Below are 5,918 nucleotides of genomic sequence, written 5' to 3' on the forward strand. Positions count from 1 at the left end.
CCTACACTGAAGACAGAATTCAAAGAAGTGAGAAGAGGTCGTCCCTGCTCTAAAAGATGTAGGTCTTATGTCTTGCACTCATCTGCTATGAACTCTTGGTTCTGATAAAATCATTTTACAGCTTGAAGTGAGATCCACCCTTCCTTTCTCAGAGCACTTGGATTAGACATATAGCATTTCCCAAAAAAATATGTCCAAGAAATTTCCTTTGGCCCATAAAGCTGCATGCAAAGACACAAGTCAAAACACTGCTCCTCTGTAGTGCTCTTCTCACAGACAACCTGCAGCTCAGACAGATGATTCAAGTCTCTTACATCAACAGTGCCTGAAACTGCAGGAAAATAATTTAGGGGTATGATTACCTCAGTAAAACTCTTGTAGGATCTGTAGGCTGATGGCTGAATTCCTAAGGGAAAGCAGAACTGTATAACCCTTCTCAAATCAATCCAGAGAAGAAGGGCAACCAGCCAGGGAAGGCTGTTTCACTCTAAACTGATGGAGGGAAGGAGAAGAAAATAAGAGGGACTAATGGAGCTTCAAACACCTACAAATCTGTCAGTGCAATGCCTTTATGAGTCACTTCGGCAGAATGAAAATAAAAAACAGGCTTTGCATAAAGCAGAGAAAAGCCATTGCAATATGACAGCCTCAGAGAGCTACATCTTTCTACATATGCCTGTCACAAGTTGTCACCTGCAATGAAAACAAATGCTTCTCCCTTCAGAGTGCAGAAGTTGCAGCTACAAAGAGAGGACAGTTGTGCACAGCTGTGAAATAGAAGCAAAGGGTTAGGGTTAAGGGTTTGATTAGAGGTGAAAAGGTCAGAGAATTATTTGGGCTTCCCTCAGCATGCTAGAGATGGCTGGTCTCAGGCACCTTTCTGGTAGCCAGAAAAGCCAATACATGACAACACCATGTGCAGCTTGCATCAGCTCTTGGTACACAAGATGATTTCTCAGTACCAGTCATGAGCTGATTGCTGGCATGAGAGGTTTAGGGGGCAACATGAAACCAAACTAGTTGTCCCACCTTGACTAGTTACATTTTATGGATTACATGTCAAATGTTCCCCACTTGATACTCATTGTTAGGTATTTTCTTTCCCCACTGTAATCAAAACCTGATTTATATTTGCAAGTGTGAAGAATGAACTTACTGAGAACCAGAGATTTTTTTGAGGGCTTATTCAGATATTTTATTGGTGAGCTCTTCACATTTGAACTGAACCCTTGATGCTGCCTAGAAAGACCACAAAGAAAGGAGGGCTGAAAAGCTCTAGTTACTGTCCATGGAAGGACAGTAAAGCTGCAAAGCACTCCCAAAAGAAGTGCAGACTCTCTTACTAGCCTGACTATAGCACTGCATTCATAGTTTAGCCTAAAAGCTGCCAGGTAATCTGTGTACAACTAGGAAAGATAATTTCATTTGTATATCCCCTAATGTCCACTCTGAGGCTTGTGCAGGTGCAGTGACAATAGACAGATTCCAGCTTCAGTCACCTTTCACTGACATTTGTCACCAAAACGGCACAGCAAAGACAGGATTAATACTTCAGCTCACAGTTATTCCTGCTCAGATTTCAGCCTCCACACATATGTGGAGAAAAGTCTCAGTTTTGAAAACAGGTTATGGATGACCCATCCACACTCAACAGAGCCACTGAAGCCTTGCAACTGGCTGACCTTCAAATACCTCCATCTTTTGTATGGCTGCCTTTTCCAGGCATCATAGACCACTGAAATAAACTGCAGTCCTCCCCACCACCACGTTTTGTTGAAAAAAATTCCATCACTCATCAAAATCACTGCAAGCTGTGACTATTCCACTAGGGATATACGTATTTTCTTTTATGACCTCACCATCCTTTCAGCTGCTAGAGGACTTTGCCAAGGCTCACACATCTTAGAACAATGAAAGTAATCTTGCATGCTTGACTAGAGACCCTATTGACCAAGCAGAACTTTATCTGTAGTTACCGTGTTTCAGCATTGTTCCCCAAACACCTGGGCCAAACCAAGCATTTCGACCTTTACCATGTCTAAACAAATCGTTACAATCTAATCTTCTAAAAGACAGTGTTATAGGAAGCAGTCATGGCCAAAATCACAGATTGACTCAGTGCTTTTCAATCATTTTTGTAGCTGTAATGACCAAGTTCTTTGCATTGATCTTATTCTGAATGCAGCAATTAACCCCTTCACAAGAAAGCTGAGAGTGCCTACACCACAAATATATGGATACAGATCTTGCAGACACATCCAAGCTGGCTTTAGACTGCATGAGTGAGAAGGGGTACTAGAATTATATGAAATGTTAGCAGCCACACTACATCAAAAGCAGGAAAATACATGGAGCTCCAGAGACTCTCATAATTTCCCTAAAGCCATTTGATGATTCCCACAGGAAAGAAATACAGCTCTTTTCAGTAATAGTGAAATGTGAGATCAAGAAACCACACAGAAAGACAGAGAAATTACTGTGACTGAGCAGCCCTATATGAAAAAATTACTTGCACTCAAGTAGTATTACTTTAGTTTCTCACAGCAAGACAGATTTTATTTATAAAGATAATCTTGTACTGGTTGAACATATCTAGTGCCTCAAATAAACCAAACCACAACCATAAAGGCACAGTTTTTAGTGTCTAACTGTGGCTGCAGCAGGACTGTTTCAGTGGCAGAAAGATCTCAGTACTAAGCTGGTGGGACATTTTTTAACAAAGATAACTAAATCAAATGTAACTAAATCAAACAGCTCATTCTACTGTTGCCAAGGCTCCCTCTCATTGCTCCCCATCTACAAACGCACAGATCTGTGTGTGTGTATATGTGTGTGTGTGTGGGTGCTACAGCTAAGCAAAAGTATCTGAGGTCTGAAGTGATGGCTCAGGTAACACTCAAAGTTAGGCTGGCAAAAACCTCCTTTTGAGTCAAGAATGCAAGATAATCTGTCTGTATACAGACATTTCTCCAACATTGCCCAAAACCAAGCGCCTCTTCCAGTATCTGAAGCTGCAAGAAATATGAAGAGAGACTACTTAAAAGCCCATATAGTGACAAGACAGGGGGGATGGACTCAAACTGAAAGAGAGCAGGTTTAGAACAGATATTAGCAAGAAATTCCTTACTGTGAACTTGGTGAGGCACTGGCATAGGTTGCCCAGAGAAGCTGCAGATGCCCCATCCCTGGAAGTGTTCAAGGCCAGGCTGGATGGGGCTCTGAGCTACCTGGTCTGATGGAAGGTGTCCCTGTCCATGGCAGGCCCATGGCAGAGGGGCTGGAACTGGATGATCTTTAAGGTCCCTTTCAACCCAAACTATTCCATGATTCTATTAAATACAGACCTGGTGATGAAGTACCATCTCTCTAACTTCCCCACAGAGAATCTTCACAAGTGTCTCTAACATATGCATCCGAGTTAAAAACAATGGGTAGGATTTGAAAAGCAAAAACATGAAGTCAGCAAATACTAACAATAAAAAACCATTAAAAAAGCCAAATGTCAATGGTTTCGTAAATATTTGCCCCGAAAACAACCTTTTTGTTGTATCCAGTGGAATGTTGTTTGATTCTCCTGTGAAAGACAAGTTATTATATGTTACAGCCAAGAAGATGGGATGACCTCTGTTTTCCTTTGTTATCATAAGGTTACAGTGGCTTTTTTCTACCCAGGGGACTTGTTTGGTTGCAAACCTGTAAATTCAACAACTTCTCTATTACAAATCATTGCATTTTTTGTTTGTTTATTTCCTTAGCAGATTCACCTTCTTCATTGTGATTAGTGGAGGTTTTAAACTAGTGCAGTGAATTATCTGGATATAGGATGAATGGTAATCTTTGTCCTTCATTTGGTTACTGTGCAGGAGGTACATGTGCACATTGTGACTGGTGCCAATTCTTGGAGAGGCAACAGTGCACTTTCTAACCAAAGCCACAATCCAGCCTAGATTTGGGGCAAAAATGCCTGCTTGTTATAACAGTAAGTTACACACAACTACCCTTCTCTACCTCTACAACCTTTGAATGTCACCTAACCCACTCAAGCCTCTGATTAAACATTCAATAGTAGACTCAGAAAGCTTCTGGATTGTGATGATTATCAAATTGGCCTGTTTGGAATGAATACTTTATTACATTGCAATAAATTTATAACTACCTGAGGAAGCCAAGAAAAGCAAGAACCTGCAGTACTGGTCATCTCCTTTCCCCACAATGTCAGCTCAAGTTCAAGCCCTTGTCAGTGAATTTCTGTTCCTGGCAGCTCCTGGTATGGGTATCCCATTGCAGAGAAAATAAAGCCTTATCCTTAGGGAAGCTCCTTAACTGCAGAATCTGTGGACATCCTCTGCAACAGAAATGACAGTGAGGTGAGCTTTCAGAACAGAACCTCAGTCTGTTGTCTGTGTTCTAAGCACCCACACCTTGCCACAGAGAGATCTCTGGGGACCCACCTGCTACTTCTGCTGTGTTCCATTTCCATATGGTTTGATACTTCTGTGAAAAATCTGAAGGCATGAGGGAAAACATTTCATAGCCACTCTATGTGCCCTATGTCTCTATTGAAGAAAGTTTCACAGACTAGCAAGGAACTAGAAGAGACAATCATAAAACACATCAGGATATTAGAGAAAATTGTGCTCCCATAGAAGTACTCTGCCCTTGGACCCATATCTCTCTGGCAGCAAGGCAGTAACCAATCTTTCACTTACTCCCATTTTCCAGAAAGGATGTCAAAGACACTAGTGAGCTGAAATAACAGTTTAAAAATGAAAGCAGAATCTAAAAGAGGGACTTTTTCACTGCTTCCCATTGGCAGGCAGATGTCCAGCCACTCCCTGAGAAGTGAGGCCTCAGTAAAGGCAGTGGTTGCTTCAGAAGACAAATGCTGTCACCACAAATGCTGTCCCTCCTCCTCTTTTCCCCCACCTGTTATTGCTAAGCATGGTGTCCTATGGCAGGTACAGGACATCCCTTTGGCCTGTTTGGCTCATCAGTCCTGGCTGTGGCTCCTCACAGTCCCTCCTGGCTTTTGGCTGGGAGGTGGGGGAGGTAGAAAGCCCTGACACTCTGCAAGCACCCTTCAGCAGGAGCCAAAACGCTGGTGAGTTATGAGAGCTGTTCTAGCCTCCATTGCAGAGCACAGCAGGCTGCTGTGGAGAGAGCTGACTTCATAAACACATGCCAGACCGACCCAGTGCCAACATTAATGGAAAACATTATTTACAGTTATCAAATAACTGCTTTCCAGCATTGTTTTTCTTGAAGGGAGCAGCCCACCTGAGTGCTTTGTTTTTTCTTCAGAGGACAAAAGAACAAAAGAACTTCCTTCTCCCTAATAAAAAACTCCATTAGCTTCCACACAGGTGTGAAAACTGGAAACCTGGGGGACTAAGAAATTCCCATAGACCCAGTGATTGCCTAATTCTGAGCTGAAATGAATCAAACTTCAACAACACTGTCAAGTGCTCAATAGCTAAGGAAGGAGTAATTAAGACCTTCTAGATCTCTTTCTGTTTCTAGCTTCTCTGTTTTTCCATTTCGTCAATTTTCAAAACACCTATGAAGCAAGGGAAAAGAGAGGTCAATGTATTATTTTAGTCAGAATCTGGTGACAAATATACAGAAAATTGGTCTACTTCACCCAGATTGTAAATCCAGTCGGTAAATTCCAAGAACAATGGGGAAAACCCTCAAATGTTAATCTGGTATGACAGACTTGGGTTTAGGTCACTTTCTGCTTTTCAGTACTGTGACAAGTCTCAGTGTAAAACCCAAAGCCCCTTTCCTTGAAAACAAGACCACTGGAGGTATTTTGTGCAGACATTCAGAGAAGTGCAGTGAAATGTTGCAGTCTGGAGATGGTGGGTTGATTTTGGTTGCAGTAGAGTTAGGGGAGGTTCTTGCAAGGAGTAGGATAG

At 42.1% G+C, this 5,918-nt stretch overlaps 1 long non-coding RNA gene across 5 annotated transcripts in view; it reads right to left on the reverse strand.

Annotated features, from left to right (window-relative positions):
- LOC129132260 (uncharacterized) overlaps positions 1-5,918 on the reverse strand; it is a 43,896-nt gene that overhangs the window by 4,159 nt on the left and 33,819 nt on the right. The window contains exons 5-7 of one of the 5 annotated variants that reach the window (XR_013180994.1): positions 5,496-5,557; positions 4,452-4,589; positions 4,157-4,345 (exon numbers count right to left, since the gene is read on the reverse strand). The exons of the other annotated variants lie outside the window; for them this stretch is intronic. This is a non-coding gene — a long non-coding RNA (uncharacterized LOC129132260). The remainder of the gene's footprint in view (positions 1-4,156; positions 4,346-4,451; positions 4,590-5,495; positions 5,558-5,918) is intronic. 5 annotated transcript variants of the gene reach the window in all.

This window comes from Agelaius phoeniceus, chromosome 2 (assembly GCF_051311805.1).
Source record: "Agelaius phoeniceus isolate bAgePho1 chromosome 2, bAgePho1.hap1, whole genome shotgun sequence".
NCBI lineage: Eukaryota > Metazoa > Chordata > Aves > Passeriformes > Icteridae > Agelaius > Agelaius phoeniceus.